The sequence below is a fragment of the Mustela nigripes genome, chromosome 2 (genome assembly GCF_022355385.1).
Source record: "Mustela nigripes isolate SB6536 chromosome 2, MUSNIG.SB6536, whole genome shotgun sequence".
In the NCBI taxonomy this organism is placed as follows: domain Eukaryota; kingdom Metazoa; phylum Chordata; class Mammalia; order Carnivora; family Mustelidae; genus Mustela; species Mustela nigripes.
This window is the reverse complement of record NC_081558.1, coordinates 164598544-164610758: the sequence shown is the minus strand read 5'-3', so window position 1 is coordinate 164610758 and position 12215 is coordinate 164598544. Positions and strand designations below refer to the sequence as shown.

At 41.1% G+C, this 12215-nt stretch overlaps 1 protein-coding gene across 11 annotated transcripts in view; it reads left to right on the top strand.

Annotated features, from left to right (window-relative positions):
* Positions 1-12215, top strand: part of BBX (BBX high mobility group box domain containing) — a 275777-nt gene that overhangs the window by 225492 nt on the left and 38070 nt on the right. The window lies entirely within an intron of this gene.

Sequence of the window (12215 nt, the reverse complement as noted above, 5' to 3'; positions counted from 1 at the left end):
GACTTAGTGCTATGCCTTGCACCTGTTTGACCAGTGAGAAAAGAACTGGAGGAATTTGGCTGTGGGAGAGGCTTGCTGTACTCTCCGTTTTGGCAATGTAAAGATGCATGAGTTTTCACAGGTCAAGTCGACAAAGAGAAAGCAGTTGAGTGTGATCAGGCAAGATAGTCATAGGGTGCGGGGTTGGCAGAGAGCAGGCCCAGGACAGTCTCTTACATCAGGAAATATGCAACAGAGACAGCTTTACTCAGGACACTGATGAGCTCCCACAAGCAGCAGTGATGCTCAGCCAGTTTCCACCAGTACAGCAGTCCTGCTAATAAAATACCAAATACTTCCCATTGTTAGTAAAAAACTGCGACCCAAACCCCCTGTGTACCCTTGCTGCAACTTTCCCAGCATCCCCGGGTTCCCCTGATCCTTCAGCAACTGAAGGACGCAGCAAGGGGCCTGCAAGATGTGGCCCCTGGACCACATCCCTTCTGATCATTTAGCACCCCTGCCTCTTAAATATTTTGTATACCATCCCTGCCCTTGGCATCCCCTGACAAGGTCATTCAGTCTTACATATGTTAGCAGGAACAGATAAAAAAAGACAGACATAACCATGGGCAGTTTGCTTTACCTCCACCATAGCTTCTCCTATCCTCTACAGCAGAACTATTTAAAAATAGCCTTGTGGACTCTGGGAAACAAACTTGAGAGTTTTAGAGGGGAGGGGTGTGGGGGGATGGTTGAGCCTGGTGATGGGTATTAGGGAGGGCACGTATTGCATGGAGCACTGAGTGTTATACACAAATAATGGATCATGGAACACTACTTCAGAAACTAATGGTGACTAACATAACATAATAAAAAATAAATAAACAAATAAATTATAAAAAGAAAATAGCCTTGTGAAGGGAAGGGCCAGGAACCAGCCTAGGAACTCACCTCTCCCCTTACCCCACCTCCCTTCCTATGGGCTGACATGGGAGGAGGGCTGAATAAGGAGACCTCCCAAAGCTATAGGCACTGTTGCTTGCAGGAAATGTCTTCATGGTGAAGAGCAAGAAACATTTTAGGCACATACTTATCACTGTGCCGTACACCCACTTGTGCAGGCAAAAAGAAAATTGGAGGAAGTTGGCAGCAGACACAAAGAGACTTGAATTGGCCTGCACTCTGGGTTTTGGCACTGGAAGGACCCCTTCTATTTCCCAAGACCCTGTAGCCAGGAGATGCCCCGGGGAAGGCCCTGTTTCAGGCATTTGATTGGCATTTTAAAGTGGGTGGATTTTTAATAGCTGAAAGTGACCTGAAAATTCTGGGATCTGTTCCAGGTATTTTTCAGGAATCTACTCCAACTAGGAAGGGAGTTGGCATAGTGCTGCTGAGGTCAGGGAATTGAGAAGAAAATACAGTCCTTGATATTTGAACCTCCATGAGATTCATACTGTTCAGTTAATCAGTTGCTTAATTGGTGCAGGTACTTAATGTGTTTCTTTTCGTTTTGAAATTAATTAGGTCAGATCCTATAAAGAATAGCAAAGCATCCCCCTGGAGACCATAGTTATAGTTGTTTCATGTTATAGTTGCTGTATAGTTGGAGGGCACACAGAGACATCTGTACCTGTGCATTTTAGTGAAGAAAATTCTACACTTGAAGATCTCTGGTATCAGAATTGCCTAATATAATAAGATGTACAGTTGATTCATTTATTCCAATAAACAGTAATTACTGAGGACTATTCCATGCCAGTAACAGTGAGGCTGCTGAAGTTACTTGCATATGGGTATAATAGACACTGCATAGTGTCTATTACGATGGGATAAGCTGCAAACCTCCTTCTAAGATCAGCAGTGTAAGCACACTTTACCTCCAGGTGTAGGTTTGGTGTTGTAGAGGACCCCTAGAGACTGGAATGCATGCCTGAAAATATCAGTTGCTCTTTGTTTTACTTCTCTTTTTCTGAGATAGTTCTATGTCTTCTTTAAAACAGGTTATAAATTTTAATAGTGGGAAGTAAGTTGTGCTATCTAACCCAAGATCATGACGACTATTTTACTATCTGCTGTGTGGTAGGCACTTTATAAGTACTTTATATGTACTCATTGAATTTTCACACACATCCTTGGAGATAGGTACTATCATCATTCTGCTTTGACACATTAGGAAACAAAAGGGCAGAGAGGTTTTATGACTTTGCCTAAGGTCATGCGGACAGGAGATTACAGCCTCTGTAGGAAACCCAGGCAGTCTGTCTCCACAGCCCAGGTTCTTCCACACTGGGCTGTTCTGTCGCCTTGATTCAGATGAATGTAAAAGACTCTGCAAGTTGCTTGTTATAGGACTTTGCGTATTATGGAAGGCTCTATGGAAGACAGCTCACTCCTACACATATGTGTATGGCTGAATAAGATGACAGATTTTTCAAGACTGCTGTCAAAGAAACGGAGCTGATATTTCCTTTTTAAAAAGTGTCTGTACTTTCAAAACTGCCAAGATACATCTTACACCCTTAAATAAGTAAGTGCCTGTTATTGAATATACTTTGGAAGATACTGTGAGGAAATTATGGGGTACGACTCCTGTCCTCCAAGAACTTATTCTCCAGCTGCGGAGAGAGAAGATATAAAAAGTTAAGGAATAAGAAATAAGTGTGCAAATGGTTTCACTGAGAACCATGCAGTGAAATGACAAAGCTCTCCTCGAGTGACGAATGATACACCAAGTGAACATGTGAAGACAAGAAAGGGAGGAGTTAATATTGACAGGAGTGTTGTGGGGACCCAGCTCAGAGAGAGTGCAGAGACAGCACGGAGATGGTTGTTGAAGGAGTTGTGGAGGAACAGGGGTTGCAACCAGCAGCCTTTGGGCCACATTTAACTTGCATAGATGCTTTTTTTCAGACCATAATTTGTTGACCTGTATTGACATTTGAACTAGTGTTCAATATTTTAAAAATAGAGATTTCAAGTGAATATCTATGTCTGACTTCTCATGAAAATTGAAGAGAATCTGGAGACTGTGATCCAGCCTTCCTACATGAGAACAGTTGGTCAGGGCCGGTAGTGGCCTGCCCACCATCCTCTCCTTTGCCTACTGAGTCCTGAGTCTGAGGCCAGCAGTCAGTGCCAGCCCCTACTTAACCCTGTGCACCTCCCTCTTTTGTACCTGAGCACCCGGACAGTGCCGATTGGGAGCTGCATAATTAAACAGAGAGATGGGAGAGAGATAGCAGAGGGATTAAGGAGTAAAAAAGCAGGCAGATGTGAGGTAGGTGGGTGACAACAGCTCAGTCAGATGGGCAGGCGTCGAGGATTGTGATGGGAACCTTATGGAAGGTGGAGTGTGGCCGCGGTTCGAACTGGGAGAGTAGTTAGTGTGAAGCAGGAAAAGTTGTGCTTGAAGGATAAGGAAGAGCAAACGAAGACTGAGGGCAGGGGCGTGCAGTGAGAAAGAAGATCCGGTGGCAGCTGTACGTAGAACGGAGGGGAAACCTTCCGGTCACACCCATGTGAGAAGAAGAGCCAGGATTGAGGAGGGGCTGGCTGGCAGTGGAACAGGAGGTAGAAAGAGACAGCAAGCAGGGAGCTTACAGGGGATTTTGTTGGATTTGATGACTGGGTTAATGTGGGAGGCAGAGCGAAAGGGGAGCCAGAGGTGACCCCATCTCTGAACCTGAATCCTCGGAACCCTTCTTCAGGAAGCCTGGATGTTTGTGAACAAAGAGGGCTAGCAGAAAAGAGATGAAAGGTGCTGAGGGGTAGGAACAGCTGAGGAGATCCACTACTGAAAGAGTCAACAGGAGAAGGTATTTGTCAGGGTAAATGGTCGGTTTTGGAAAGCAGAGGCTCATGTTCTCTGAGCACAGAAGAAAGAAAGGTAGAAAATAGTTGCACAGGCTTGCTGCATTTGGTCTGTGGTCTGTGTTTTACTTTGCTTTATCTCAGTGTATGAAACTGGTAATGTGTTAGGGTAAAGTTGAAGAAAGGGTGCCAGGTGTCTCCAGATCTACTCGTCAAGAATAAAAAGATCAAGGTTGTAGATCTTGTGGTTCCAGGGGTACTGAAAAAGCTGTCTTGAACCCTATTTATTAAAAAAGAATGATGACATTTTCAGAGGCCTTGACGCCCTAGTTTTCCTACATTCTAACTTTCAGGAACCACTTCTAATTAAAACCAAAGAGATAGGTAAAGGTGAATATATTCCAGTGCCTGTAAAAATTAAATCTTAAGGAAAATGTTGGTTCATTTTAAGAAAAGTTGAAATTCTGATAAGATCATAGAGATGAGACGCCATCCCTCCGGTCACGTTTGCATTCCTTCCCGCTACCAGCTAGAAGGGATGTTTGATGGAAGTGACTTCTTTACGGTTTCCCCTGTGTCCTCACTGACGGCTGATGCGCAGTGTTCCCTCCGTCCTGCTGGAAGCCCTTGAAGCCCAGAGTCTCCTGCATGCCTCTCAACCTCGCCCTTCCTACACAGTTGTCACATGACCGAATCCCAAATACTTATAATATATGTGAGGGGCTCTTTTCTTTGAAAGTGGTGTATTTCTTTCTTTAGCTTTTTACACACAGTTGTGAGTCATTTTTATGAAACGTCTGTCCTAAAACTTTTCATCTCATTTTTAAATGCATCAACTTATTTTTGGAAGAGCTACAACGTAGGAATTCTCCTAATGAGTGCCTTTAACGTGTCTAGGGGAGACTTGAATAAGTGGCCTGTGGAACAAAGGTCACCCCACCCATCTGGAGTCTTCAGAAATGGCATAATTTCTGAAGAAATATTGAAGAGACACACTGAAGCCACCTTTTCACCTGGCCGTGTTTCTGTAAACCAAGTAGAAAACTACTTAATATGCTCAGTTATCAGTGTTGAGAGATGCTTAGACCACTGTTCTGTGACCAGTTATCTTTTATAATAAAGAAAATTGAATTTTCTTAGCATCAGTGCTATTCCTTATTCTCTGCAGCCATCAGCCAGTGTATGTTTATGGCAAAAACATTCTGGTTTTATTTAATTATGGGAGAAGGGCACATCTTGGAAAGCACTGCGAAGTGCCATCCCAGGGTTATATCTACAATGTTTTGGCAGTACAAAATGACTGTAAACATACCTTGGCTGTAAAACATTTATTTTGTACTAAAAGGCAGAGATTTTGAAATTGAAACTTCCTGATAAGTGTCAGTGGGTCTGTTTTCACACTGCCTTGTGTTTTTAATCTTTCTGGATCCTTTATAATAGACAATGAAAGACGAAAGATAATTAAGAGTGAAATGATAGCTACGGTACATTTTGGGAACAACTCACCCATTTCTTTGTACCAGTTAAAGGGCATCTCCTTCTGTGGTATCATTCTTACCTAGTACACATGATGAATTATTTTTTCTCTGGTCATTTCACTAAGTCTTTTATAGCAGAACACATTAAAGAAACAAATCGATACCTTACATTTGTAGAAAGGAATACATTTTAGAATGTCTTTGATTCCAGAGATAAAAGCTTGCTCAGCATAGATTTATGATGTCTCTGTAGTCCCCAGTAGCAAACCCTGAGCCTATGTCATGATCTTCCCTGAACTGAAAATGGCAATCTCCCTGAACCCAGGCGCATAAAAAATAATCCCTCCAATGCACATTTTATGTCACCCCTTCGATAATCCTCCTGAAAGTTTTTCTTTGTAATAGGTTTGAAGAGGATAATTTTTTATACATCGGTCCAGTATGTGTGTCCTGTTAGAGTCTCAGTTCTAGCATACTAGTTCTCGTTTTTCTTTTGGGGGTGAGTTGCCATTTCTTCCAGCTCATCACTGTCAGGCCATTCTGACTACACAGAACAGTGAGAAACTTCAGGAAGGTTTCAGTTACCAGAAGTAAAACTAAAATATTGGTGATTAGTTTTCACTGTTGCTCTTGGGAAGCTTAAGTAAGGACAGTGTAAGTGTGGGTCCTAATTAGCATTTTTTTTCAGACTTGTCACTCTTTCTGGTGTGAATCAGAATGCATTTTAGACTTCTCATGTACCTCCGAACTAGTGAACCATTCAGTTCAATTCAGTTATCTGTGGAATCCCTTCTCTTTGAAAGGTACTAGGATAGATCCTTGGAGGACAATACAGAGGTGAACAGGATCGATTTTGTGCCCCCTGAGTTATAGTTATAAAAAAAATACATAGTACCTGAGGGAATAGACAATAGATATCAAATATTTATGCCAGACATTTGATTTAAAACATTAACATTCTGACTTCTTTGAATACAGCCATGGGGATTCCATCCAGAAGGTGTCCTGAAGCCATGTTACAGCGTCACTTTTAAAGAAGGTTATTGTTCAATTTAAAATAATAATAGAAGAATAAATTGTCATTTTCTAAGGCATATTCTATTTCAAGGCTTGATTAACAACCCATCCTCTATTAAGGGCAACTTGACTAATTAATAACAGACATTAATTCTGTGCTTCCCACAATGCAGTTTTATTCACTTGAGTTCACACTGATTTATGTCCCTCTGTGTCCACTGGGTGCTAATCTGTATGCGTGTCCATGCATGTGAACAGAATGTAGTTCGTATGCACTTTCATAAGTCTCACTGAAGTTAATTGATAAATGCACTAAAAGTAGATGTTTGTACCCAGTAGTAGAACTGAGCTTCACTCTGTTTAATGAGGGTAAGCTTCGTGAAAGATAACTGATTTAAGATCTTGCATCTAATTTTGTTGTATATATTTTTTCCCAATTACAGAATCATTCAACCCTAGAATGAGGAAATTGTAGCACAGTACTTAGTGTACCAAGGCCATGATGTGCTACTAATGATATCCTTAGGACTGGTCCTGTTACTGCCCATAGCTCATACTCATTCTGCATGGCATAAGCTGCAGAGGGATGGTTGTCAGAATACATTTTTTCTTGCTCCCCACCAGGCACTATTTTAGGTGCTGTACATGTGCAGCTCACTGAACCTCACAGTGTTCCTAAGAGAAATACTATTACCGTCCACGTTTTGTAAATGGGGAAACTGAGGCACGGAAAGATTTTTTTTTTTTTTTTTTAAGAAAATGAGCAAATCAGGCAGAGTCCGCGTGCAGCTCCAGGCAGTCTGACTCCAGAATCCGTGGCTTTTGAAAAGGCTTCTCAAGATAGAATTTGTTCCTAACTAAGAGTGATGGCATCTTCTAAGAGTTACTACATCCATGGCTATTCCCAAGTTGGTTGTTTTATGTGGAAGCACAGGCTGTTAATTCCTAGAGACTTTTGAAAATTATTTCTGATAATAAAATATTTGAACTCCTAGAAGAGAATATAAAAACTGGGAATTAAAGTCTCCCCCAAAAGGTCCTTCTCAAATATGCTATTCCAGAGTCTCTTCTGGTGGTTCATATCCCTGGTGGCTGCAGACTGCCTTTCCTGGGTGCCTGTGTCCCCTTGATTTCCAGCTGGGTTCAACCGGTGGGAGACTCTGGTGGGAAAATCAGGGCTGGGGGGAAAGAGGCCAGGATGTGCAGAGAAGGGGGTGTGAGGAGGACTGGGAGTAGAGCAAAGGTCTTATCTCTTCCACATGCTCAGCTTCCTCCACTAAGGCCCACTGTGGTTCCTTCTTCCTTTGGGGACCTCCCTCCCCCGTTTTTTCTTACTGTTGCTATTTCCTGGGTTGCCTCACCAACCTCCTGTTTGTGCATCTCAGTTCTAGGTGACCTGTGTAACCAACCTATTCCCCGCATTAAATTCCTTCTGCTAGATACGCTTTCAGCTGTTTGTTTTCCTAATTAGACCCTGCCTGGTAAACAAGCCATTTTTATTTTCCATTTGGTATGGTTATAAAACCGGCTGAGAATGCTGTTGGCATACTATATCGATTTCAGCAAGACTTTTGACACATAATCTTACAATGTCCTTGTGAACAAAAGGGGGGGAAATTTAAGACTGGATTATAAAACATTCTTTGATCGCTGAAGTTCATTAATGTTCAAATAAACCTGATGAAAGGGCTCTCAGAGTCTGCCAGAAATCTCTGTCCTTGGCCATTTCCTGTTCAACATGACCAAAGATTTGGGTGAAGACATAAAAAGCAGCTTTATCAAATGTGTCCATAACACAGAGATGGAAAGTAATGTAATTCAGCGTTCAAAGTGATAAACTAAGGAAAAATGGAAAATCTCACTTCTGTGTGGAAAAAATAGAGGAGAAACCAAGATTCCCAGCACATTATGTGGGTAAAGAAATCCAAGCTTTTCATTGACTACAACCCTAGTACAAGCCAGAAGTATGACCTTTTTTTTTTTAAGGTTTATTTATTTTAATAAGAACGTGCTCGTGCTCCAGCACATGTATGTGTATGCGGGGTTGGGAGGCACAGGGAGGGAAAGAAGCAGACTCGCCCCTGAGCATAGAGCCCAGCTTGGGCCTCAATCTCAGAACCCTGACGTCATGACCTGAGCCAAAACAAGAGTTGAACGCTGAACCGACTGTGCCACCTAGAAGCCCTGACCTTATTTATTTATTTATTTATTTATTTATTTTCTTTTTTTAATGGAAGGGGAGAGATTTCATCTTTGGTCCCGATTAGAAGATAAGCATGTCCCTATCCGTAGACAAGTTGGCAGTTCCACTTCTCATCTGAAGGCTTACAGAAGACTAGCGGCTTACTCTGAGAAAGATCCATGTTCCCCAGCCCTTAGGAAGTTTTTTATGTTAAGTTTTGTGTCTACACTTTTGGCATCACAACAACTCAGTGGAGTATATACCGTTGCCCATTTCTCAGCCTTTGTTGCCTCATATGGATTCAAGTCAAAGTGGGGCCTTGGGCAAGCACTGTGGTACTTGGTCCTGAACCCAGCTCATATAAAGTCCAGTTCTCACTTCAGGACCCCACGACTGCGTGTAGTCTGGAAGCCTTTATGTGTGATGAACAGTTAAGGGAACTGGGACATTATGCCAGGAGAAAAGACTTATTATGGGAACATAACACCTGTCCTCCAGGTTTTGGAAGTCTGTCACATGAGAGAAAGAGCGGATTACTTTATGTGACTTTGGGGAACAACGAGTACTGACAGAATGATAGTTTTTTCCTCAAAGTTTTAAAGATTTCAAAGAGTACTACCCTCTAACATGGTCACTGTCTTTGTGCAAAAAGTTGGAAAATTAAGTCTTGGAAATATTGTAGTAAAATGAATTTCTACATGGGGAAGGATGTTAAATTAGGTAACCTAGACTGACACCCAACTCTGAGAGTCTGATTTTGTGTTTGTTTCGGTTTTTGGTTGGTGAGATCTATGACTTGTAGTTTTTTACTCAGTTTTTTGTTTTATTTTAATAGTTTTACTTCCAGCAATATAATTGTTTTTCTTACAATTTAGGATTAACATACTCTATGGGGGGGTGTACTTTTAAGAGCCCGAAACAAGGAAGGTAAGGCATGACTAGTGCCTGGTGTAATTACTTCCACAAGAAATATTATGCTATTTCCTGGAATATGTCCCCAGAGTGAATGTCTGCATTTGTTCCATTTCATTCCTAGCTGTGGAATCCTATCATGGGTGATGAGGAGAATCATTTTGAAATATATTGAAGCAGAGAAAGGAGTTTGCGAAGTATTATTAGGTTTGCTAAGATGAACCTATGCAAATACAAATTGTTGGCATACCACTATAAAAACCAGTGCCCGTGTGGGACACAGCTCTTGGAATGACTTATTAAAGGTCACCAGAGTGATAGTGGCTGCAAAACCATAAAATCCACATTGAGGACGCCTTTCAGGTCTTCTTTCCAGAGCTAGCATAGTCTCTGTCTACATGTGGGACAGTTATTCATGAAGGGCTAGAAATAATCGAGAAAGGGAAATAAAAATTATTTCAAAATTGATGCAAAATAGCAAATTTCTCTGGTGAGAATAAAACATGCAGGGAAAATTAAATGTACCAGTGTTTCATAATGAAAATAATATTTTTGCTTTGATCTTATGTCTGGTAAGGTTTACTAAAGGGGAGTTCCCGTATTCATAGTTATTTGCTAAGGTCTAAAAGTTTAATGTGATTTCCCAAAAAAGGTAACTCTGTCATGAATCCACAGTATTTTGGATCTTCCCTGTGGGTTCCTTCCCTGTAGGAAGGGGGCTGGGTGCTCTTCTTAATGTTCTTTTTTTTTAAAAAAAAAAAACTTGCATGATCTGCCTCCTTTTCCCCTTCCCCACTTTGTTTTCAGACTTAACCAGTCATTCTCACCGAAAGATTTGAGATGCATTGAAAGTACTAAGGGGGGAAATGAGGCAAAAGAGGATCTGACATTTAATTGAATGTCTAGCCCGTTTCAAAAATGAGTTTTATAGATTTAACATTTCTGATAATTTGCCATTTGATAAACTGGTGATTTTTTTTTCTTAAAAAGATCAATTTCTAGGGCACCTGGGTGGCTCAGTGGGTTAAGCCACTGCCTTCAGCTCAGGTCATGATCTCAGGGTCCTGGGATCGAGTCCCGCATCGGGCTCTCTGCTCAGTGGAGAGCCTGCTTCCCTCTCTCTCTCTCTGCCTGCCTCTCTGTCTACTTGTGATCTCTGTCTGTCAAATAAACAAATAAAATCTTAAAAAAAAAAAGTATCAATTTCTTACTCATGTGCTTGATTTGGGGGCTCAGAAATCCCAATACTCTTTTTCTTCTAAGTTTCTAATACAAAATAGATAAAATTAGTGATGGCTAAGAATATTTTTGCTGCCCTTGGCCCAGTCATCGTCTCCAGCCTCATGATGAGTCCTCAAAGGCAGAGAGAGGAACTTACTGATATTTGAATTATTATTATTGTTTTTTTTTGTTGTTACATAAATTAACCCATTGTTAAAGACTAGCAGTGTTTGGCATGATGGACCTTCTGCTGCTGGCCTTTCAGTTCCTTCAGACTAATGATGGCGGATGTTACTTTGACGGCAGAAGTGGTTGTGTAGGTCATGGCACATCAGCTACCAGGTTCATGCATGAACCATGGTGCCACCTCTCATCTTTTCGTCTTGATTTTGCTGCAGAAAGAGCAAGGGTACTGTGCATGCTGGCTTATTTCAGTTTTGTTTACTATTTTCCCAAGGGAGGCAACAATAACGGGTCCCATATTTACCATCATTCCAAGCTTCTCAGTGTATTTAACCATATCCCCACAAAGGAAGTCTGAGCCCTGAGGGTGATCTTTGTATCTTTAGGGTCCTGCATGGTGCTGGGCACTCGGGAGCTGTGTAGGGAATGCTTATGAATGAAAACCTGGGTATTGAAAATAAATTTTACAGTAAGCTACAGTTTCCCATTTCACCAAATAGCTTTAGATTAAAGTTGTGAGGTACCTAGGAGTTGGATTAGGAAGATGGCAAGAGTTTTCTTTAAGGTCCTATGTGTAAAATTTGGGGAGTTTAAAAACATAACCAAATTGCTGCCAGATGTGTTTTGGTATTCAGAATTTTTCAGATTTTAGGAAAATGATATAGTATCTGCATTTTACACTATGCAGTTAATTCCCTAGGGGCATAATGCAAATGAGTGAAGATTCTGATAGCAAAGCATATGAAGAGTCCCATTACGTGTGTGAGGAATTAAGACATTAAGCAATTTCACATTAGTTCTGGTCAGAAGTTGCAGGTCAAGCCGGCCAGTCAACGACTCTTCAAACAACAACAACAACAACAACAACAAACACCACCACTTAGTTCTAAGCACTTTTGCAATCCTCAGGTTTGTATCTGTCAGCATCTGAGGACTGTCATGTCTTTCTCATTAGCCAAAACTTTCTGTAGTCTTTTAATGAGTCATCTCTTCATTTTTTATTTCAAGTGGGTAGGTAAAAAAATGTTGCTGTTTTTCTCATTTCCCCAAGGAAAACGAAAAGGCAAACATCTGAACAGTCTGGGGATTGTTTAGTCAGAATTGCCATCAGTATATTGTCTTCTCCAGCCTCATAGGCTCCTCTGAGACAACTATTCTTACCATCCTTTTTTTTTTTTTTTTTAAAAAAAAAAACAAAGACAACAGAGGAGTAAGGGTGAAATATCTCATTCTCATTCTAGACCACAAACTAAGTAAGTAGCAAAACTAAGACTCAACCTCCAGTCTTCCATCCAAATCTGGAGCCCATCTTCCTTCTCCCAAATCGTGTTTTCACAGAAAAAGCTTTGATGAAACTGGAAAATGAGCATTTGGGTATCTGCTTGTCTAGAGTTTAATGAATATGTCATAATGCCTAAAGCCTTTTATTA